Below are 25,141 nucleotides of genomic sequence, written 5' to 3'. Positions count from 1 at the left end.
CATGTTGTTGCCCTTGAGTCATTATGCAATCCAGCTAAAAGTGGATTGCTGTAAACCAACACTGTTTTACATTCTGTTCCATACTCAAAGAGAACATATGCCATAGTAACCCTGTCTTTAAGCAAATTTGTGTTGTTTTATATTAGTTCTTGGATTTTATTTTTATGTTTCTTTGAAGGAGTTCGAAGGAGCAAATTTCCATAAAGATTGGGTTTAAATTACCATAGCATCAGTAACTACTCTTCAGACTACATGATAAGCAGCATGATTGAGAAGAAATGTTATTATGCTGTCCTATAGAATAGTGTAATATAGTTTTTCTAATGAGTAGTCAGATTTCCTGCATGTTTAATGACCTCAGGCAAGTGAGGAAAACTCGCAAAGACTTCAGTTTCTTCATCTACAATAGTGAGAATAATGCAGCCCCAATATCTTAGAATCGGTGTGAAGAGCTTCAACTGACACTGTAAATGTTGCCTTGCTTAAACTTACTAAAAACTATATTAGCTAGAAATGATAATCTCCATTTTACAGATGAGAAGATTGAAGCTCATAAAGGTTAAATGCCCTACTGTCACATAGGTGGTGGAAAGCAAAACCAATTTATTTTCAACATACTCACATTTTTGTGTCCCTAATTAGAATTCTTTATTTAATAATTATTTCATTTTAGATAATTTGGCAATAAGCACCATGGAATAAGTCTTTGAATTTTTTTTATCTTATTTGAAATTATTGGTGTGTTGGTAGTTAAGCCAGTGAGGATGAGGATAGGAGAAAATGAGAAAAGACAGAGAGAAATGTGGGAGAAAGTCAGATAAGAATGTCTGAAGTGCTAATGATGTTGTAAGTTTTAGCAAAATTAGACAGGTAAGTCATCTCTGTTTCTTTTATTTCACTAAAATGCCCAACTAATAGAACCTTAGTAATAATTTTTCATGTATTTTTAAGATACATGAAGAAGTCAGTGGAGTGTGTGAGAGAATATCTGCTGTATTATATTTACTTTTTATTACAAAGGAAAGATAGTATTTCAACTCCAATTATGCGGGATGGGGAAAAGCTTTGTCTATTCCACTCTCTTGCTTTCAAAAAAATATTCTGGAGCAAAATTTGAGACTCTCATTCCTCTATAGTTTTCTATATCCATTTTTCTTTCATTCTTGCTATCTCACTAGAAGCCAAAAGTTACTAATTGAAAAGAATATAAAATTTTGAGAGCATTAGAGGTGAAAGCTATTTCAATTACTATTTTTGCTGCTTTAACATACTTCTAGTTATGAATGAGTTTGTACATTAATGTTGTTAAATAAAAAGTGTCTGTTTCAGAAACATAATCAGCATATTTTACAAATAACAGACCCAGAGTACAATAGACATTTAAAGTAAATGTTAAGTTGATCCATAAAAAAAAAATTTAGATTTTTCTCTTTATTAATATTCTCTCCCTTTGGCACTACTAGGGTGTTCTGTTCAATTTGAACATCATCATTTAAGATTTAATAATATCCACCCTTTATTGGTTTCTCCTCTCACACATGCGTATAAAAATAACTTACTCGTCTCTTGTCCTGCAACCTCTCTGGCTTAACTCCCTAACATCACTGTGCACAAGGATGCAAGATAGGTTCTTACAAGGTAACTGCTTCACCTTTTTCTGCCTCTCACCTCCAAAAGGGCACCAGAGGCAAATTGAACATTGAGTTATCAAAGATAAGTAATTTATTTTCCAAATAGTTCTCTATGGGAAGAGAGGAGACTGCCTCTTACATTCATTTGAAGGGCTTATGGCTGTGTGATTCTCTTTCAGCACTCCCCACAGAGAAGCCCTGGGTAGCAGCTTATCTTCCCTGTCCTTGAGAGCAGCATCCAGTCAAGTTGGTTCAAAAGAAAACTACTCACATGCCTATTGTGCTGTTGAATTGCATAGAATTGGATCCTTAAACAATGTTAGTTGATTGCCTTTTGATGAATTTGTCTAAGTTCCTCACATTTTTTTGTCTCCTCATATAACTGGAAATATACATATATTTTGTTGCATATATATATATATAAAAATATATATATATATAAAACCAAGGATCTTAAGGAATTGTTGTTTTTAAAAAAAAAAACTTAAAAATTAGTAAGGTAGCAAAAAGAAAATCGAAGATTCTGAAACACCACAAACAAACAAACAACAATGCAGCTAGTCCATTGTTCTATTCCCCATGTCTGAAAGTGATCTATCTACAGGAAAATTACTCTGGTCATCATTTCAGTAAATGAGAAAGGAGCCATGGGAAAGAGGATTTACTCCACTGTGTTGCCATAGAATACAGCATAACCACCTACAATGAAACCTCAGCAGCTAAGACTGCTCGCACAACAATAACTTACAATGTGATTGCACAACTCACCAAAAATGTCCAAAACAACAGCACTAATAGCTGCTCCAGGCAATCAGCTCTAGAGAGGAATAACCAGTTATGTTTTTGTTTTTGCAGAGATGGCTTTGTTGCTTTCTTGAGGCTACATTTGTAAAAAATATTCTGACCACACTCCACCTATCTGAAATACGCCAGAACACCTTGTCAATAAGGGGCAGAGTTTAAACTATGGTGATGTATATTGATTGAATATACAGCTTTGTTTCCAATTAGCTTGCTTCATTGGCCTAATTACTTTATCTTTCTAAGTCTGAATGTTATATTTGTCACTTAAAAATAGATTTACCTTATAAAATTGGCATATTCTGGGGATTTCAAAAATGTCTTTACATAGAAAATGCTGAATAATTTATAACCATTACTATGAGTTTCAATTTTTGAATCTTTTCTTGTTTTATTGATTCTTATTTGTTGGAAAATTTAATAACCATTCTTAAATTTACATTAGCCAAATTAAGCAATTAACTTTACTTTGAGAATGACCAACAATGAAAACATAACAAAACCAAACAAAAATATAAACTAACAGTAGCTAGTAATAACAGGTTACACAAAATAGAAGTGTTTGTTTTTTTTTCTCATTCATAGAAATTTAATATAGAAAAAGAAAATTTAGGGCTAAAATTGCAGCTCCTAGAAGGCCAGGCCCTTTCTATATTGTTTGCTCTATTACCTTTAAAAAACATAATTTTAATAATAGTAATAGCAAATATGTTTTTACTATTTCCTATGGGCCATGAACATAGTAAACAGCTTTACTTATAGCTCACTTAACACTCAAAATAATCAGAATACTATTGCAATTTTACATATGGAGTTACTGAGACACAGATAACACATATGCAGTTGACCCTTGAACATCATGGGTTTGAAATGTGTCAGTCTACCCACAAATACATTATTAAAAATAAGTATATTGGAAAATGTGGGGGAGCATTTGTGACAATTTGAAAAGAAAACTTACCAAAAGTTAATTATGTCATGAATGCATAAAGTATGTCTAGATAATAATTGATTTTATCATTTTGCTACCATGAAATTTACACAAATTCGCTACCATGAAATACACACAAATCTATTACAAAAAGTTAAAGTTATCAAAATTATGCACACACTTACAGACCATACATGGTGTCATTTGCAGTCAAGAGAAATGTAAATGAACGTAAAGATGCATAAAACATACCTGCATAAAATTAACTGTAGTGTGTACTGTTGTACTATAATAAATTCATAGCCACCTCCTATTGCTATTGTGGTAAGCTCAAGTGTTAAATGTGCTTAAAACATCTGCCATGTGATCCTCATCATCTCTGTGTGAGCCATTCATGTCTTCATTAAATTGCATATAGCAGTGAAAAGTGATGTCTCATGGTTCTTGTGTATTTTTCATTGTATTTAGTACAATACTTTAAACCTTGAGTAATACCATGGGACCCATATGAAGTGTCACCAGTAATGCTGAAAGTGCTCCCAAGAATCAAAGTCATGACAGAACAAGAAAAATTTGAATTGCTTTATATGTACCACAGATTGAGATCTTCAGCTGAGATTGCCCACAATTTCAAGATCAATTAATCCAACATGAAGACCATTGTAAAAAGGAAAAGGAAATTTGTGAAGCCTGTGCTGCAGCTACACCAGCATGTGTGAAAACCTTGCACATTTTGTGAAATACCTTTACATTTTGTATTGAAAATGCAGCTTTCATGTTGGTGAAGGATTGCTATAAGAAAGATGTACCTATTTTACTCTAACATGATTTGAGAAAAAGTAAAGTCATTATATGACAATTTAAAGCAAAAAGGAAGCTGGAGAATTTAATGTCAGCTAAGGATGGTTTGATAAGTTTAGAAAAAGATTAGGCTAAATAATGTCAAGATAAGTGCAGCAGCTTCTGCTGACCAAGAGGCAGTAAATAAGAAAATCACCGAGGAGAAGGATATCTGCCTGAACAGGTTTTTAATGCAGAAGTGACCTGTTCTGGGTGTGGAGTAGGGGGAAGGCACAAAGAACATTCATTAATAAGGAAGATAAGTGAGCACCAGAATTTAAGGCAGAAAGGGATAGGCTAACTCTGCTGTTTTGTGCAAATATAGTCAGGTTTATAATTAGGACTGCCCTTATCTATAAAGCTACTAAATCCCAAGCCCTGAAGGAAAAAAATATACACACCAGCTTCCAGCCATTTGTTTGTATTACAAGCAGACCTGGACAACAAGAACACTTTTTCTGGATAGGCTCCCATTGATGTTTTGTCCCTGAAATCAGGAAGTACTCTGCCAGTAAGGAAATGCCTTTTAAAGTTTTTTTGATATTATACCATGATTTTGGCCACTGAGAACCCCCTTGAGTTCAATATCAAAAGCGTTAAAGTAGTCTATTTGCCATGAAACACAATGGCTTTAATTTAGCCTCTAATTAAAAGTCATAAGGACCTTTACGGTTCATTATACATGGTACTCTATGGAAACAGTTGTCATCACTATGGAAGAGAACCTTGAAAGAGAGAACATCATAAAAGTCTGGAAGGATTACACTATTGAAGATGTTGTCCTTCTTATAGAAAAAGCTGTGAAAGCCATAAAGCCCAAAACAATAAATTCTTGCTGGAGAAAACTGTCCAAGTGTTGTGCATGACTCACAGGATTGTCAACAGAGACAATTAAGAAAATCATGAAAGAGATGCTGGATATGGCAAAACAAGATAGGGGATAAAATGTTTCAAGATATGAATCTTGGGGAAATTCAAGAGCTAGAAGACAGCATACAAAATAAATAAATTAATTTAATTTAATTTAATTCTGGTGCTCACTTCTCTTCCTTACTGATAGAGATGAGTGCTTTTGGACTAGTGTCAGATGGTGAGGAAAAAGATGTAGAATAAGCAGTGCCAAAACACAAACTGACAATTACATAATCTACCAGAGGGTTCTGATTACTCAAGACTGCTTTTGCTTTTTTTTAGGATATAGAGTTTTGTATTATATGGGCACTGAAACTGAAGGACATGGTGGAAGAAGGATTGGTATCATATAGAAATATTGTTAGAGAAAAAAAAACGAAAAAAATGTCCGGCAGAAATTGCAATGTATTTCCATAAATCTACACTGAGTATGCACACCTGTCTTGCTTTCCTTTTCACTTCCTTCACCTCTTTCTCCTCTGCCGCTACTGTGACAAGACCAAGCCCTCTTCCTCCTCTTTCTCAGCCATCTGATGGCCATCCTAGCCATCTCCATCAACAAGAAGATGATGAGGATGAAGACCTTTATGATAATCAACTTCCACTTAATGAATAGTAAGTATATTTTCTTTTCCTTATGATTGTCTTAATAATATTTTGTTTTCTCTAGCTCACTTTATTGTAAGAATACAGTATTTAATACATACAACACACAAAACATGTGTTAATTGACTTTTTCTTATTGAAAAGCCTTCTAGTCAACAGTAGGCTATGAGTAGTTAAGATTTTCAGGGTCAAATATGATATGTAGATTTTCAAATGCATAGGAGGTAGGCACCCCTTACCCCTATGTTGTTCAAGGGCCAACTTTATTGTCCAAGGTCATACAATCCAAATATTTGTCTTGGCTAAAGCTGCCACATCGGCATTCAAGCAAACAAGAAGAAGGAAGGACACAAGAAAAGGCATGATTTTAGGACCCTAAGTAGAATCCAATGCAATATTATCCCAGTGACCTCAACTTAGTAACAATACTTTGTTGCAAGGTGTACTGGGTAATGTAGTCTTTATTCTGAGAGACTATGTGCCTAGTTAAATGCTGGAAGTTGCCTATTAAGGAAGAATGGATGCTGGAGAACCACAGGCTGTTTCTGTTACATGGATGCATGCACTTCTATTAGATTTTGTCTACATGATACAAGATATTCTTTATTCAAGCCTACTTTTTAAAATTCTCCTCCTGGAATAGTCCTCCTGCTTATAGCAGATCTTAGTCAACCATTTCCAGAAGGTGAAGGCATTGTGTATTCCACACAAAATATTTTCTTCAAATCATCAAATCAGGCCTCCCTCAAAATCCTTTCTACTAGTAATTTTAATTTTTAATTTGTTAGGCTAGAAAAGCTAATCTTTTTTCAGACAAGTTCAGAAACTTGGAATGTCTGATCTGTCATTTATTATATACATTGAAAGTAGATAGCATTTCCCAGGCACTTTTTACAGATACTAGTCTTGAACAGATAAATAAGACAAGTCCCTGTTTTCACAGATGTTACACTCTAGTGGGGTCAAGGGGTGGAGGAACCGAACAAAACTGTAAGAAAGAAATAATTTGAATTCCTATATTGTTTGCTGAGTGGTTAATATATGCTGTACCTCCTACTTTTAAGAAAGTTAAAATTTATGTGAGAAATAAATATATAGAATTACAAAATAAGTGTAGGTTTCAATTAATAACATAACTGACCATCGTTGTAGGTAGTGCCAAGAACTGCAAAGGGTCTGAGATTTACTCCCCTTGCAAACCGAGAAGTTTCCTGCCACAGTTTCACAGATCGTGGTACAAAACACGAGACTCTTGTGTCAGAGACAAATGTCGTTGCTATTTATAGAACAAGAGGCAGCATGAGATAGACCTTCACATCAATTAACTCTTGCTTCCAAATCCTATATAGGTGATCTGGAGTGACCTAGGTCATTATTGTGTACACAGTGGATTTGTGTCACAAATGAATAATCCCAGGTTTAGGAAGGTCCAGTTCTTTAAAAGGCCTGCTACCAGACTGCTCACCATTTGCCTTGAAATGGAACATTGTCTTTGTTATATTGGTTAGGGAACAAATACCTCTGCTCTGGAAAGAGACACTTTTTCTATCTTATGAGACAGTTTGCTATACAAACATCTTTGAAGAGATAGCCTAGAATAGCAGCTGATTCAAAATATGCAGAAACCTTGTCTCCCATAGAGAATTGTCTCCCCAAAGATACGTGAGACCACAGAATAAAACATTGAGCTGTGTTTGTATAATCAAAGTGGTGCAGGCATTTAAACAACCAAAACACAAGATCAGTATTTTATTCCAGATACATAAAATGAGCATGTTTATGGTATATTATAAGAGACGATGTGAATGAATAGTAAAGAGAGCTTTAAGTGCATTACAGAAACCATAATTCATTCTGAAGAATTCATGAAGCCAGTTAAACAGGCAACATGTATAGTGAAAGCAAAATTTGGGGAAATTTTATAATGAACTTGCTAGAGTGAAATCATCACCATGGATTATGGTCAGAGATGTGTTGCACAGGGAGAATCCACTGATTACATAAGAGCAAAGAAGATAAATACATGCAATGTATTTCCAGTGTCCTAAGCTTAAATAACCATGGAAATTATGGCCCTATAAGGAGAAACAACTAACTCAGAAGGACTTGTTATACAGCTGGAAGAATTAGGCTGATTTGAACTGTGTTTAATTTAATCTAGGCTGAAAATATCCAAGTAGAAAATACCCAATAGGAAGTAAGAAATGTGTGATTATAAAAATGTGTTGAAATTGAGCTTTTAGGGGATATGAAACCGTGGTAGGCTTAGTGGTGAGTTTGGTATCAAAGTAAAATCTCAGACCCTTCGCTGGTCTTAAAAAAGTTGTCAATGTTGAATTGGAAGGGGTACTGAGAGCCTAAGTAATTTCAAGAATGAGAGTGTTCTGTACAAATTGAAAACACTTTCTGCCAAAGAAAGCATTTATTTTCTTGTAATTGTTAATAAGTTCCTATATTTCACAGACCTGAACTCTAGTTTCAATCTGAAAAAATAAAATAAAATTACGCTTTATCTAGTCTGGCAAATAACAGCCTTCAGTTTTTTGTTGTCCAAGAGCATGTAAATACACTGGATTCAGTTAATTAGTAAACTAAACCTTCTTTGTCTAAAAAGACCCTGAATGTTTCTTCATTGCTTTATATACTGTGTGGAGTTATATGAAAATTTAAGGAAGATTTAATTATAATTCGAGTTAGTTGAGTGGCACAGAATACACTTTTGCTTTTCCCTCTGGCAGTTCATATATTCATTCCTTCACCCAAACACTTACTTATAAAAAAATGTCTTTCTATCAACAAATGTGCTGGGATGCATTTTGCTAGGTATATATGATACACGAATGAATCAACAAAGTTCGTATCTTGTTTCTTGTGAAGAGTCCTTACGTTGCACCTCAGGTCTAGTAAATGAAACAGTTTGGTTGTGCCTAAACACTTGTCATAACTACCTCAGGCAAGGTTCTTAGCTACAAGCAGCATATACCAAATCTAGCTGACTTAAATAGAGAACGCATTTATTAAAAGGATTGACAGGAACTACCGTCATTCTAAGGAGGCTGAAAACCAAGGCAAGAGCACAGGCAGAAACAAGGAACCCGAGTGGCTGGAGCCACAGCCAAATGTGAACATGTAAACTGAGGACAGTGTATTTTTCAGATCTGTTTCCTGAGTCTGGAGTAGCCCCTGTCAAGAGCCAAGTACATAATGATGTCAATGGCCAGGCCCTATGGATACATTTACATATCTTGCTACAAGGCATCTTGTGTGCCCTCATGCTTGACCCAGGCCCATGGCACCCCCATCCTTCTGTTACGATTTCCTGATGTGTTCTAATTTTAGTCTTTGCCTGATCCTGCTCCAACACTCTACAATTGGGACCACTCACAAAATTAGCAAATGTAGAAAATAGCCACTCATTGACAAATCCAATGTTTAGATGTTTTGTCTTACACTCCTAAATTAAAATTAAATCAGCAGTTAACCTTTTTTAGATATTTTGGAATGTCTAATAAATTCTTGAGGAATTAGATGTGTTTGGGGAATAAAATAGTGAAGACAAATCCTTGCAGTTAGTCATTGTCTGGGGGGAAGAAGCTATATAAAAGCTATCAATACTATAACGTACATTCTCACGGAGTTTCGTGTAAAGTATTATAAGAACACAGATGAGAGAATAATTCTGCTTGCAGTAGGCAAGAGAAACTTCAGAAAAAGATGCTTCCAGTTATCAAAATATAATTTATACACGAACATAATTTCTCCACTTGTTCAGAGTATGGGTATTTCACTGGGTTTCCACTAAAACATGTATATTTAATTTTTGGTACTTCACAGGGTTAAAGTAGTAAACCATATCCCAATGAACATAATTTGGCTAGCTGCAAACGGCATCCCCGAATCTACAGTCATATGGCATATTGGTCCTATGTTCCCGAGGCCCTAGGCTACACAATAAATTTTCTTAATATTGCAGTTGTTGGAATGATAAGGGAAAATAACATGTAACCAGAAAATAGAATCCTAAAAGCTGTTTTTAATGTACCAAGGAAACATATTCTGGAAATGAATTCTTTATCTTTGAGATTTAATCTGCCTGGGGTACATTCTTGGGGAGAGCGGAAGACAAGACAAAGGTAGACATAAATGAAAAAGCATTCAAAAGTTTATATTTTAAGCTTTCCATTTGATATTTAAAGGTGTCGTAGATATTTTTGTGAGCTCTCCCTGTGTGAGCAGAATACATCAGCCTGGTTGCCTGTGGAATGGAGCAAACAGCTCAGCAGTGCTCTCAGCAAGGATCACGCATTTTCACATCATTTAGAGTGTGGGGCCACAAACCCAAAAATGTCACCCACCCTTGGCATCTCCATTAACAGGAGACATTTTATTTGTTTAGTTTTAATTTCATGAAGCAGAATTCCTGAAATAATGGTTTTATCAGCATGTAGACAGATTCCTACAGGGACTGGGACACCTGCTTCAAACTACCTCATTTGCCTAACTCATCTTCTCACTCTGAGCGTGTATTGACCTCTTTTTCTTTCAGGAATAAGAAATATCTGTCTGTTGTGAAATATTTTCTCGTCACTCTTTGCTTTCACTGAAAGAGAAATCTTGATTTTTCTGCTGTTGAAAATCATTGCTTTGGATTATAGAACTACCACTAAGAAGGTCCCTATAAAAATATAAATATATAAGAAAATCTAAAATTCCAGGAGAAGTGCTTTTCTAGAAACGTTTCACTCACCAATAAACTGCAGGATATATGCCTCAAGAATAAATGTAAGAATAGTTGTATGGATAAATAGATGAATGAAAATTAGTTGGCTATAACTTTAGATAGCAAAGGCTAGGATGAGTGGAGAATGAGACTCAGGACACATCCGATTTCTACATTGTAAATATTGGTGAAATAGTTTTCCAGAAATAGTAGGCTCAGATGATGTATTAAAATTGGAAGCAAGCCAAGACATAGATAATTTGTCACAAAGAAATGAGCTACATAAAAAAAGATAAGTCCCTTGTTTTGACAGTATGTACCAAAGATTTACAGTGTGTTGTGTGTATGCATGTGCTCAGGCACATATGTTCACGTGTGTTTAAAAATAGAGCCAATGTGTTTTGCTTACAGGTGTAAGTCAATAAGTCCCAAAAGGCTGTGAGCAGATCCCTGCAATTCCCTGCTAATATCCTATTAATATCTTCAACAAATACTTTACTCCCCTGATTTAAAAAAAATAATAAGTTATACAAAAACACTATCCTGATGTTAAGGATTATCTGGCAATTCAGATGAATGCATACACTGATGATTAGTTATTTGATTAGATTTTTGAGCCTGATTTCCCTTGCCATAGACAGCAGGTTCTGAAAAAGCCCAGGAATGAAAATTAATTGTACAAATTAAGATTCATAAGGAGATCTAGGGCAAGTACTTTATCTACATTATATGGACCATCTCTGTTGAGCCTTGCTTTAGTTACCTATCGCAATAGAGCAAATTACCCCTCAGAACTTAGCAGATGGAAAGAGCAAACAATAATTACCTCACAATTGAGGAGCAGCATAGCTGGGTTTTTCTGAATTAGGGTCTACCATGAAGTTATAGTCTAGAGGCATCATCAGAAGGTTCAACTTGGGGAGAATCCACTTCCAAATTTGTTCAGCATAGTAATAGAAGGCCTGTTTTTCAAAAGAAGCTATCGGCAGCAGACCTTAGTTCCTCACCACATGGGCCTTTCCTGAGTCTGCCTGTGTGTCTTTATGACACGATAGATAGCTGGCATTCCCCAGAGTGGGAATGATGAGTGAGGATATAGACATAAATATCATATATCTCTATAAAATAAGGGAGGCTATTACAAAAGGGTGCAATGGAGAGCTATAAAATTAATGTATAATAGTTAAGATTGAACAATAATAGAAAAAAGGAAAAGTTATAGAAAGCATAATGCAGCTTGACTTGTCAAATACAATAAAATTTAAATAGTCATATTTTCAAAAGAATAAGTGGAGTCCCAGAGTCTTACTTGATGTGAAATAAAAAAGCGATAGTAAGCAATATGTACTCGCTCTGTATTAGGGAAATTTTGCTGCATAACGAACTACCCTGGCTGGGCGTGGAGCCTCCCACTTTGGCAGGTTGAGATGGGAGGATTGCTTGAGGACAGGAGTTCAGGACCAGCCTGGGCAACACAGTGAGACCCTATGTCTACAAAAAATAAAAATAAAATGAAATACAAACTGCTTCTAAAATGAGAGTCTTAAGCAACCTTTATTCTCTTCAAAATTCTCTGGCTAGACTACGAAGGTTTTTCTGGTCTAAACCAACTGTGCTGATTTCTATGCCCAGCCGATGGCTTGGTCAGGCCAGGCTGGTATAGAATGGTGTTTTTCCCATGTCTAGTTGTTGATCGATGTTATCTAGGTTGACAAGGATGGCTTGGCTAAGTGTCTCTCATCATCCAGATAGCTAGCCTAGACTCATTCATCTTATAATAGCTATGTGCTTTCCATGAGTAGCAAGAGAGACGAAACCTCAGTTTCAAGGTTCTTTTCCAATGTATGCTGGCATCAACATTGCATTTGTCACTGTCCTTTTCTCAAAGTGAGCTCTGTGAACTTTATCTCTTAAAGTGAGATGCTATAAAGTCACATTGTGAAGGGTCTGCAACCAGGGATGTAGAAGACTGGTTACTAATTTTGCAATTAATACACTTTTCAATTATTATTCGCCCCAATTCATTGTTTCTTGAAATAATTGAAGAGCATTAATAATCTTGTTTTGGTGAAGAGTATACCCCAATCCAATAGAGACTGAAATAAAAGCTTGCATGCTGTAATTGAATTGAAAAAAATCATTCCAAGGAGCAGGAGATAAATGGGAGAAAGCCAGACAGGAAGCAGAAAAAGCCATTACAGTGGCTTTATTATGGAATTATTTAGTTGATGCACTGAGGGCATTGAGGCTTGATCCCACCGGGACCGTCCAAGGAAACATGCAGAATGGGGAAGGAAAAAGGACGGAAGGAAAAAAAGAAGGGAGGTTTTTCACCAACCATCACATTCTCATAATTCAGCAGTTACTCCATAGCATGTTAACTACCTCATACTCCCAGGTCATTCTGTCATTAATAAGTGGGTTTCCTTATGTGTAAACTTCAGTAGAGTTAGAAAACCTCCAAGACAGAAAGTGAGAAACACATAGCACACACAGCTGAGGGGCTGGTTACTGCACAAATGCCTGGAGGAAAATATGGACCAAGAATTCTGTGGACTACCAAAAATTTCCAATCAGTACTTGAGGAAAGTTATCATTTTGCTTAGAGAAACTACAAAACTCATTATATATGCTGTCTCACGTAACCCCTACTAAAAACATCTGATATACAGAAAAATTAGGTAACTTGCTCAAAGCTATTAATACAAAATTAGTTAGTGAAGAAGTGGGATTTGAAGATAGCTTTCTAACACCAAAGTCTGTGGGCTATTTTTTTTTTTTTTTTTTTTGACAGGATCTTACTCTGTTACCCAGGTTGGAATGCAGTGGCATGAGCATAGCTTACTGCAGCCTCGAACTCCGGGGCTCAAGTGATCATCCCATATCAGCTTCCTGAGTAGCTGGGACTATAGGCATGTGTCACCATGCTTGGCTAATTTTTTACTTCTTCTAGAGATAGTGTGTTGCTGTGCTGACCAGGCCGGTCTCGAACTCCTGTCCTCAAGCTTTTCTCCCGCCTTGACCTCCTGAAGTGCTGAAATTATAGGTGTGGGCCACCATGACTGACCAAAAGTCTGATTTTTCAAAGTGCTTTACGTCCTATAATTCTTGGCTCATGTGTTTGTGTGTGTGTGTGTGTGTGTGTGTGGTTTCTTTTTTGGTAGAGATGAGTTGGGGATGACCAGGCACTGATGGAGACTGCACATTCTTTGACATCACTCTATGATGGGATATAGTGTATCTGTTATAATCCACTCATTCTAAAAACAAACAAACAAACAAAAAAAACTACTTAGGGACTTTCCATAATGCAACATGGGAGGATATGCAGCCATACAAGAGCAAAGTGACATTAACTGGATGGAAGTTTTCTTATCAGACTGAAGTTGGCTGATAGTGTTTTCTTTCAGGCCACAAAATGCCTGTTCCCTTCTTCATTACATTCTCAGGTAAGCAGGCAGGAAAAAAAAATAAGGGAATGGGTAATATTTTAAGAGGTGCTGGGAATATTCCATTTAAATAAAAATTGTATTTTTATGGTTGTACCCTGGGTTACTCACAAATTCATCAATCAGAACTCTCTATTAATTATCATTTCATCAAATCTTTCAGTAAAAATGATGACGACTGATGAGCATACTGATGTCTCTAATATATTGTGAGTCCATAAAAATACTTCAAGATTATCATTGCAATGAAATCACACTCGCTATAGTTGTATCATTGGTTTTATTAAGTTTGGAAAATTACTGGTTCATATACAATATATATGATAATTTCATTAACACTAAGATTTGATTAAAAAGAAAATTTTATTCCTCCGTTTTGCAATAAAACTGAGACTTACTCTAGAAGCAGTTAAGTGTATATGTGTTGCTTCCTGGGATGAACAAAGTTGGTCAAATAAAGAAACCTACTGAATTTTACTGCTGTCTCATAAAGAGTGTATATAGCACCCATAAAGAATATGGTGGGAAAGTAAATTATTTACTGTGAGAACCTTGGCTGTGAAATCATTTATATACCACTAAGGGATTTGCATACAGTGGAGGAAGGAGAGCCTGAGAATTACATTTCTATGCATTTTTCCACTTTTTCCATCTGAGTATAAGGCATTAAGCTTCTTAGGTTTTAGATACAGAATAAAAATCTCTATCACAAAATTTCTGGGGGTAATTGCTGAAGGGATTTCTGATATTTTAAAATTTAATTGTGGTGTTCTTTGTTCTTTAAACAATATAATGGACTTTCTATAACTCTCAGTGTGTTTAAAAGCACTTTATTACCAAGCACTTTAAGTGTATTCTGTGTAATTTGAAATATTATTAAACATCTGCCACTGTGGTTCTTAGAGTGTCCACTGAGCCCGACCTACATAAGAAACATATAGAAAGGTCATGCCACTGGGAAATCTACTATGGGCTAAGATTCCTTAAACCATTTAATAATACTCTATAAACAGTCTAATGTTCTTAGAGAGTAAGAAATTCTTAGGAAAGAAAACAAAACCATTTTGACAACTAGAGTACCTCTTCACTGAAAAGTAGAATGTCAATCATTTTTGCTTTTTTAAGCCACTAAACGGTAATGTCTTGGCACAGTTGAGATAAAGCAGCAAAGAAACACCTTTATAAATTTTTGAAGCCCATCTTTTTACACAGCACAATAGAGTTCAAAAATGTGTTCACTTGCATTATACCACCTCAACTACAAAGTAAACACAGGCATTAGAAATAGACAATATCACCATTCTCATTTCACAATTGGAAAAGCAGACACTCGGAGAGGAAAAATGACTTTTCCAAAGTCACAGGGAGAGGTGGGAGAAAAACTGGAACTAGAATGTTAAAATTTCATTCTGTGCATTATTTACTCAATATTCCCCGATTCTGCCCTGAATGTACAGAGAAGACAGGGTGCTTTCTATTTCTTGCTCTCTCTGTTACTGTAAAATCTCTCTGGTGGTCCAAAGTGTCATTGCTCTTAGGCTAATCAAACCTAGGTGAGAGATTTTTGAAATAGATTTATTTTCTTAAAACTTTGAGTTATTTTCGGTGAAACCCCATCTCTACTAAAAATACAAAAAACTAGCCGGGCTTGGTGGAGGGCGTCTGTACTCCCAGTTACTCCGGAGGCTGAGGCAGGAGAATGGCATGAACCTGGGAGGCGGAGCTTGCAGTGAGCCGAGATTGCGCCACTCCACTCCAGCTTGGGCGACAGAGCGAGACTACGTCTCAAAAAAAAAAAGAAAAGAAAAAAAAAACTTTGCGTTATTTTTTACCTGTAACTTTATGTCATTTCATGCACATTGCACTGTGGGAATAAACAAGAGTAAGATATCGATAACTTTTGATTATACATGTGCTAGTATCAGAATAGCAAAAAACAAAATTGTGGCTTTTGTTGTCATGACAGTAAATGACCCATTTTAGATATCCAGATGACTGATTTAGGGCACTACAGACAGAAAAATTAATTTTATGTAAATTTCCAAACTAGCATCTATTATTACAGCTGGAATGCAGAGCTGTGGTATTTAGGTATCCTGAGAATAGCCATACTAACGTATTTGAGGGAATCTCTACTGCCCCCCTCTACTTCTCCCTCCCCCCTCCACCCTTCTCCAGCCAGACCTTTTTTAAAAATAACTTACTGTAATAAGTCTTTTGCTTTTTTTTATTTCTTACGATAAATTTGATTTTGCTTTTTTAAAGTTACCTGCCATTTTCTCAGGCGACTATAAAGTAAGATTGGTAGTATACATTTTAAAGTTGGACTGAAAATTGTCAAGCTAATAAGGAAGCATACTCATCAGTGGTGTATTCTAGGCAATTCTTTTTTTTTTTCACATATTATTAAAAAAAGAGTCCAGGGGTCTTCCCAAGGTCATGGGTCAAGTTAATAATACACTTTGGACTTGATACCAAATTATGTAACCTCTAGGAACACTTCTTTTCTCTATATACTATGAAGGCATTTATAATCATCAAACACAAATTGTGCATCAGGAAGCGTTATTAGTTTAAAAGTAATTTTTAAGCCAAGAAAGGAATAGCTATGAAAATGATCAGTAAGTCTGGTGAATTACACTCAGAAAATTGCTAGCAATCATGGTGGCTAACAACCAAAATGAAACCAAACTATGTACCAGGCTTTCTATGGAGTCATATTGTCATTGCTGCCTTTGGACACTGGATGTAGCTAATGTCTCTCCTTCCCTAGAATGAGCATTCTAATGCTGGGAACCCAAATCCAAAATACGCTGGCTTTTTCAGCTTTAATCATGTAAGACTGCTGGTCTTTCATCAAAACTTCCTAAATGTAAAAAATATTACTTTCGTGAAAGAAAATGCTAAGCACCAATAAAAAGAAATGAGAATTATCTATACATTGGAGATATATTAGCAAATGAAAGAAATAGTAATTCCTGAAACACTAAAGGATTTATTTGACTACCTACCTCGAAACTATGTGATGTTTTTTCATAACAAATTTAGCTTTTTATTATAATTTTTTATTTAAATCATGTATCTTCTCAAAGAAAAACCTATCAGATATAGCTAATAGTTTTTATTCTCTTTAAACAAGTTAAGAACACTGATATTCATTGAGTTCCCCAAATTTGAGCAGGTTTAAACTGAAATTGCTAATGGAGAAATTTTGATATTATGAAAGATGAATGTAACACCAGGGGATGTAATGGCATTTTATCTTTGTTTCTCAAAATCAAATATGCAAATATACATATGAAAATAATAGTATGCTTTTTGAGTTTTGAAGCCATCAAAAATTCAAGTAATTATTATGAAAAAAGATATGATAAAAATAACTTTTGCTTCATATGTGTTTTTTTCTTTATTAGGTTGTTACATACTTTTAGGCAATATTTGTTTCTCTGTAATTGGACCAATACAAATATAAAATGTATTTACAAGTGTTTTTTTTCGCAATTCCTTTAGGAAATATCAAAATGTGCACAATAAATAAATACAATTTTATTTGTCAATTAAAAATAAAATTTTAAAAGTATATATGAAAGGAGTTCTCAATGTATCTTGCTATTTCCCAAAGTCTACTGCTTTGTTTATGAATAAGGATAAACAAAAAAATAATTGAATGTATAAACTTATCTCCATATATATGCTATGGTGTTTCATCTTACTATAAAATATTATATGCTCAGTAGATGGATATCAGTTCAACCACATTTAATATTTGGCATTCTGTAGCAACTTCTTCAAGACTGGCAGTGGACAAAAAAAGTTTTGGTCTTTATGAGAAATTTTCACAGTAAACATTTATTTTTTTCATTAAAGTTACATCACATTTACTTGTGTAGCCCAAGTCAAATGTACACTCATACTTTCTCAGATATAAATTGGAAAAAAAAAAAACTAAAGAGACAGAGAGAAAGAAGGTGTATGAACTAGCTTTTACTTAACCAACTAATGCTGAAGGTCCCCATTCTCCCTGGAAATGCTTACAGCAGAGAAAACTCTCTTTGCTAGAAGATCAGTCCCATGCTCGCAGAGTAAGATTTTTATTCTCAAACCTCTTTATGCCAGTTATGCTTGTTATTGTGATAAAATATCCCAATTATGGCTCACGCCGGTAACGCCAGCACTTTGGGAGGCCAAGGTGGGCTGATCACGAGGTCAGGATGGTCTCGATCTCCTGACCTCGTGAACCACCCGCCTCAGCCTCCCAAAGTGCTGGGATTACAGGCATGAGCCACCACGCCCGGCCCTCTACACTTTCAAGTGAACAGCTTGCCTGATGACTCTGATAGACTGAAAAATGTGGATGGAGAAAAAGCTGACTAAACCATTACCTGCCTAGGACTTTCTATCAAGTTTCTTGGGGTAGGTATACTCAGGAGATGCAAGTATTGACTTGGGACCATTATGGCTACTACACAGAAAAGTTTGTGCAGAGTGTGAAAAGAGAGAAAGTCCCATGACATTGTTTGTACCATTGGATCCAGCCACCCCAAACTCTACCATATGGATTTTGGTGCTTCCAGTATCTATAAAAACTGGAAACTCCTGGAAACTCTCTTCCTTCCTTCCTTCCTTCTTTCCTTCCCTCCTTCCTTCCTTCCTTCCTTCCTCCCTCCCTCCCTTCTTCTCTATCTCCCTCTCTCTCTCTTTTTCTTTCTTTTGGCTTCAGTTATTTTTAATTGAATCTTTGTCAATTTATAACACAACCGAAGTGTCCTATACAAATTGTTTAATCTGTCTAATATTTAATTTAGTCTCATATGTATTTTATGTCTTGTACTAAGAATTTCCAGAAAATAAATACTGCCAGATAATAAAATATATTCACTCAGGATACAATCTAGTCTTAGTCATGTAGATATATTTTTTGTGTCGTTTCAATGTGATTTTTTAATATCTCATCGACATTAATCCTAGAAGCCTACTTTACCTCTCTTATTACCAAATTGTTGAGGAACGATTCGCAGTAAGTAACTTGATAGCATTTGCTAAATAATTTATACATATCTAAATTTAATATTTATTAGAAACTTTGTAAGTGCAAGGCTCTGTGCTTGGCGCTGAGGGTAAAAACTTGTAGTCTTTCACCTCAATGGTTTGCTAGTGTTCAATGAAGAGACTTTTATTATTATAGTGTTAGAAAGTAGAGTAATGTGGAAAAATGGATTGCTAGAATAAAAAATGAAAGGATGAAAGTTTATTGAATAATTGTTGGGTATATTCAAAGATCCACTCTAAGAAAGCTAAAATGCTAATTCTCTTATTAGTTGATATTCCAACCCAAAGATGTGGGATAAAGTTTCTGAAAGAGAAATGAAAGCAAGACACATGGTTTTAAACAGAGTACTTTGTGGAAAGTACTTTACTGTATCCAGTAAAGACTGTGTTGCATTCCCACTGCTCCCAATTCATAATTCAGGACATAATTTCTCACCAGTAGAAGGCTTTATGTGGTCTTCTTTCCTTGATTTATCCTGGCATTCTCCCATATTGATATGATAATATTTCTAAGATGCAAATCTTAACCTATCACTCCCATGTTTAAAGGCTTCCAGTAGCCTCAGAGTGACCTCACGATAAATTCTACATTCCTCTTCCCTGTCTGTTCAGACCTGCTATGACCATCCATTGCCCAGCATTATGCCATCTCAACACAGTTGCTTCTTTCTTCTTAGGGCATGAATACATCCTTCTTTGATGTGTCATATTTTTCTTGCTCTTTTTCTGCAAAGACCTTACATCATTCCAGTATTTGTTTACTGTATTTTTTTCCCATCTCACAGCTTGGCCTTACCCCCTACTGATTTCTTGAAGCCAAGGATTTAGAAAAATGATGCAGGTACCTGGATCTCCAGGACCAGGCACTTGGAAACTACTCAATTAGCATTTGTGGAGTGGGTGAATCAGTGAATGAGTCAAAGAATGATTACTAAAAAATACTAACTTGACTTTCACCTCAGACCTTGATTCATTTCTTTGCCATTTTTAGGTTTAGCCCAGGTAGGAGAAAGAAGACAAGATTTACTCATTTTTTGAGGCTTCATTTAGCTTTTACATTGAAAGGTAAATTACGTATTTTTCTATTTTTTTCTTTTTACCTTACTTGATGTCAAAATAGCTCTAATCACCCCTGAAAAAAGCCGAATGATTATCTACACACTTCAAAATAAAATTATTAAAAATCCTGCCTGTTTCTTAATCTGTGTTTTCAGCTCAGCAGCAGAAAATGCAAGCCTTTTGTCGTCAGCCATTTCTGCCACTGAAGATAATAGCAATGCTTGGTTAATGGATCAAGGAAAATCAAATGAATCCACCGAGTTCTCTGTTTTATTTATTCTATTATGATATTTTATAGCATGCAATTTCATTTATGATACTATTTATCATTAAGTAATATGCCATAAATGATATGACAGGGCTTGAAATATTGAGAAAATATAAAATTTTTGCTGTTTTAACTTTGAATTTAGAGATGGAAATGCTAAGGCAGCTGAAGGTAGAATTTTGGGGGATACCGGCTCAAACAAACTGTAAGGTTTTAGAGAAAAAAACTTATTCTCAGATACTTTCCTTTTAATAACCACATTGTTCATTTTGATTCGTATTAGAGAATTTAAATCTATTTGCTAAAATAATACCAAATATCAGTGCTACTTTATGCCAAAACCAATTTTCAAAATATTCCTCTATCATTATCATTTTAAGATTACTAGGATTTCAATATATTTAAATTAGTTTATTGTTTTCACTTTGTTGTTCACATGAGCTAATAGAAAAATCATGATTTCCTTATAATTAGCACTCTATGTCTCCATTCATGTTAATTCTCAAATTGCCTAGTTTGTTTTTACATGTAATTCACATTTGTAAAAATAATAAATTTGGCATAGAAGTAGAAAGTTCTAAAATTTATACAAGTGAAAAAAATCATTAACAGTGCAAACATTTGTTTTAGTCTTCTTAGTTGATCTTTTTAAACTCCCTTCTCTCAATATTTCAATGCTGTTAAAAAAATAAGAAAGAAAGGAAGCAAAAAAATAAATAAATTTTGTAGTTGAAAAGGTTATAAGCAGAATAGGAACGTTCTGCTTCTCATCTGAGTTGCCCCAACTAACCTAGTAATTTTTTATTTTTGTCAAATCGGAAGAAGATTGGGGGATAGCTACAAGATGCTTAATTTTGATAACAAATATGAAAGAGATTATTTCTCTTTCTGGCCCTCTCATTACACTTTCAGAGGCAATAATCCATACAAGATACTGTAAAATCCAACCCAGAAGGTCATCTGCTAAGTTTATTTTAGGGCTGCTGTGTTCACTTTTAATGCTACTTTCATAGAACTGTTTTAAGAAGAAATATCAAAGACTATTTCTACTGATTCATCAAATGCAATTATTTTTATTTTCTACTTTTCTGGATCCCCATTCCTAATTTGAATATGGGAAACATATTACTACGTTTAAAGGCTATACGGAAAACTAACCGATACAACAAACCAGTGACAATTGATACCTATACTAATCACGCTGCGGATTGCATTCTGGAAATAATTCTTCTCACAATAAAAATCAAACTATAAATTTCATCCAGTGTCTCTAGAATAGTATTTCACATGATGGAAGAGGAACAGTTATAGAAGAAAAGAACACGTATAAATGGGTGCATCCCAACTTCAACAGCCCTGTACTTCTGTCCTTATTTTTTTTTAATTTTTGCTACTAGATGCTGCCTTAGCAATTCAGACTTACAAGCAATATAGCAGGGTTTTGATGCATTCTCTTCATCCCTCCTAATAGATGAAATTTTTGACTGCACATGAAAAGAAAATATTAGAACTTTGGTCAGATGTTTATGAAAAATTTAGCTGTGTTACCAGAGGAGGTTGTCCAGGGTCTTGGTGTCTTGAACAAGGAACTGGACCTAACACAAAAACAAAGCAAGGAAAGAATGAAGCAACAAAAGCAGACATTTACTGAAAATTAAATTACACTCCACAGGGTGGGAGCGGGCGTGAGCATAGGGGCTCAAGAGTCAGGTTACAGAATTTTCTTGGGTTTCAATACCCTCTAGAGATTTCCACTGGTTACTTGGTGTACGCGCTATGTAAATGAAGAGGATGAAGTAAAGTTAAAAAGTCATTTACTTGGTGTACGCCATATGTAAATGGAGAGGATATTTCCTGTCATAGCTGAAGTGTTTCCATTTGATTTAGTTCTAAGAAGTCAGCGTGAATTGTGGCCTTATGTTCTCCGCCTCCAGACCCAACTCTTGCCTCAGCTGGAGATATCTAGTAGACAATTAGAAAGTGACTCTGCCCTAGAAGACAAGAGTAGATCAGACTCTAAGAAAAGCAATACCTCAAACCCAAATTAGGAGTTTCTAGTTGAGAAAGTTGCCATGAATCAATACTAGAGATAACCCTGAGCTGGGGGCACATTAATTGTGCCTCCCCAAGCAAACCCCCATTATGTAAATGAGTCTTTGGGTCTTCCGGGCAAATAGATCATAATTCTCACATGTCTTATATTCCCCTAAGATCTATTTGTTAATAAGTATGTGGCAGACTGAAGAGGAAAACAAAGGAAAACATTTGGCACTAAATTGACTTAAAGGAAACCAAGCTCCTGAAGTCTGAGTTTTTACCTGTTTTGTTAACTGATGAGCCTACATTGGGGCTGAATAAATACTTTCAAAAGAGTAAATATATATTTAAACTTTGTCATTTATTTAGAAAATTATCTTTATTTAGAGAAATACATTGATAGCCACTAACCCACACTTAATAACTGTAGTTTGTCATGTTTTTTAGTTTTGTTTGTTTTCTTTTATGGCTAACTTTAAAGCATCAATTAAGCGACTCTCACTTGCAAATCAGTTCAAAGAGATAAAGTGAAAAGAAATATACTGCCTCATAATTATAGGCTTCAGTTAGTATAACTGGGTTCAGTAACTTAAAAAATCATCATTTTGGCCGGGCGCGGTGGCTCACCCTTGTGATCCCAGCACTTTGGAAGGCGGAGGCGGATGGATCACGAGGTCAGGAGATCCAGACCATCCTGGCTAACACAGTGAAACCCCTCTCTACTGAAAATACAAAAAATTAGCCGGGTGTGGTTGCAGGCGCCTGTAGTCCCAGCTACTCGGGAGGCTGAGGCAGGAGAATGGCATGAACCCCGGAGGAGGAGCTTGCAGTGAGCCGAGATCGCGCCACTGCACTCCAGCCTGGGCAACAGAGCAAGACTCTGTCTCAAAAAAAAAAAAAAAAAAAAATCATCATTTTATTGTCTTCTCTTAGCTCTTCTACCTTTTGTGTGGCTTTCAGATGGCAGCTTCTTACAAGTTTAGGCTCCATATTTAGACCCAACATGAACAGCTTGCCTCTATTCCAACAACCCCAACAAAACTCCTACTGTATCTTCCTGATGTTTGTCAGATCACCTGTCTACCCCCTAATGCAAAGATGTTAGCCAGAAAAATGAAATGACTAATGGTCAGACCTGCATTATTAAAAGGAGCAAGACAAAATGAGAAGGACTTCAGAAAAAGAATGTTCATGACAGATAAAGTGTAGTAATGCAACACAGTTTTATGCCTAGGATTTAAATATGTATGTGAAACAATACACTACATTCCTGGAAATATGAATAATGTGTGTCTCCCTCACTAAAGCTGATGAAAATATAACCACACTCGCACAATCTATTTTAAATATGCATGTTTTAAAATCATATAGTTATTGTTTTCCATTGGATACCACAGAGAAGAGAATACAAATCCCAAATAAATTATAGACAAAGTAAACAAAACTAAACCAAACCTGAGAAACACTGATACATATGATCAGTTCTTTTAGTGACTTACTATAAGGTAAATTTATGTTTGATCATGGGGTTTTATTCAAAAACTGTAATAAAATCTAAATTAAATAATATTGATATCCATGTAATTTTCATATTTATTCCATTTAAAATGTGTTTAATAAGCAATAGTATGCTAGCCTTTGAGTTTATAAACCCTACTTCACTGGGAAGATGAATATGTTCTTGCAATATCTGACTAATGATGGAAAGGTAGCAACTAAATAAATAATCTGCTGTATAATATACATTTATAAAACACACAGAAAGGATTTTTAAAACAATAATTCAGTATATTAAGTAAGAATATATATGTCACACCCAACAAATTCCAAGATGTTTGTTCATTCCAATTTTGTTCAAGTAAACTTTATTTCTTATGAACCTATATTTGGAAGGAAAAATTAAAATTTCCCCTATATTTTTGTAGTAAGTTTAAAAGGATAAAGTATTAGTTTGTCATAAGGATGAAAGTTTTGATGTAGAATGCACAGAATTGTTAATATAATGAGAAAACATTTTTCATATACTAAAAAAGACAATGAAATTGTTGCAAAGTTTAAGTGGTTCTATGATTAAAGCATTATTATTTGCTGAAAAGATAATAAATAAAACATTGTAATAACAAAACAAGTAGTTAGAGATGCCCCCATGAGAAGATAATATCATTTTTACAAATATTCAATTTCACATATTTTCAAAGTTCTAATAAGGAACTCTATTTTTTATCTGAATAGCTCAATAAAGATTTGATCAAGATTTTGTAGTAATCAAAAACAAAACAAAAAACAAACAAAAAAAGAGACAATAGCAACAGACACACTGGTTCTGGAACAGTTCAGTGCTTTAGCCTTTGCAAGTGTTCAGCTGATAATGAATAATAAACTTCAGGTTTAAAATAAAAAGCAGATTTTTTTATGACAATTACATAATAAAAATGTTTATTTAATAGAACTTGTGGTATGTGGGCAAGTTATTCATTCATTTCCCCCACCAATAAAATAATGATATTAATGAGGTAATGATAATAATTACAATCAATGCTGATGCATTTTTTATTTAAATATGAAGTAAATTGCAAAAAAGAGAGGCAAATTGCAAAAAAAAAAGGCAATACCTTTCTTATTGCCACAATTCTCAGAATGCTTAAAACATATGTATACATTTTTTCCCAAGCCAATATAGGTCTGAAAGAAGAGACTTTTTAAAAAGTTTTATTTTTTAATTTATTGGTATATGCATAATAATGACAGATTTTAAAATCAAAAGAATGCTTTATTTATCAACCAAAATACAGGACAGCTGAAGCAATCAGCAGCTGTTGGTTGATCATGTGGAAGAAT

At 34.9% G+C, this 25,141-nt stretch overlaps 1 long non-coding RNA gene across 2 annotated transcripts in view; it reads right to left on the bottom strand.

The window, feature by feature from the left end:
• The window catches only part of LOC109026545 (uncharacterized), a 150,558-nt gene that overhangs the window by 20,085 nt on the left and 105,332 nt on the right, over positions 1-25,141 (bottom strand). Inside the window, exon 2 of one of the 2 annotated variants that reach the window (XR_008678961.2) lies at positions 21,815-21,861. The exons of the other annotated variant lie outside the window; for it this stretch is intronic. This is a non-coding gene — a long non-coding RNA (uncharacterized lncRNA). The remainder of the gene's footprint in view (positions 1-21,814; positions 21,862-25,141) is intronic. 2 annotated transcript variants of the gene reach the window in all.

This window comes from Gorilla gorilla, chromosome 3, assembly GCF_029281585.2.
Source record: "Gorilla gorilla gorilla isolate KB3781 chromosome 3, NHGRI_mGorGor1-v2.1_pri, whole genome shotgun sequence".
In the NCBI taxonomy this organism is placed as follows: domain Eukaryota; kingdom Metazoa; phylum Chordata; class Mammalia; order Primates; family Hominidae; genus Gorilla; species Gorilla gorilla.
Note: the sequence above shows the minus strand (reverse complement) of the source record. Positions and strands in the feature narration are given on the sequence as shown.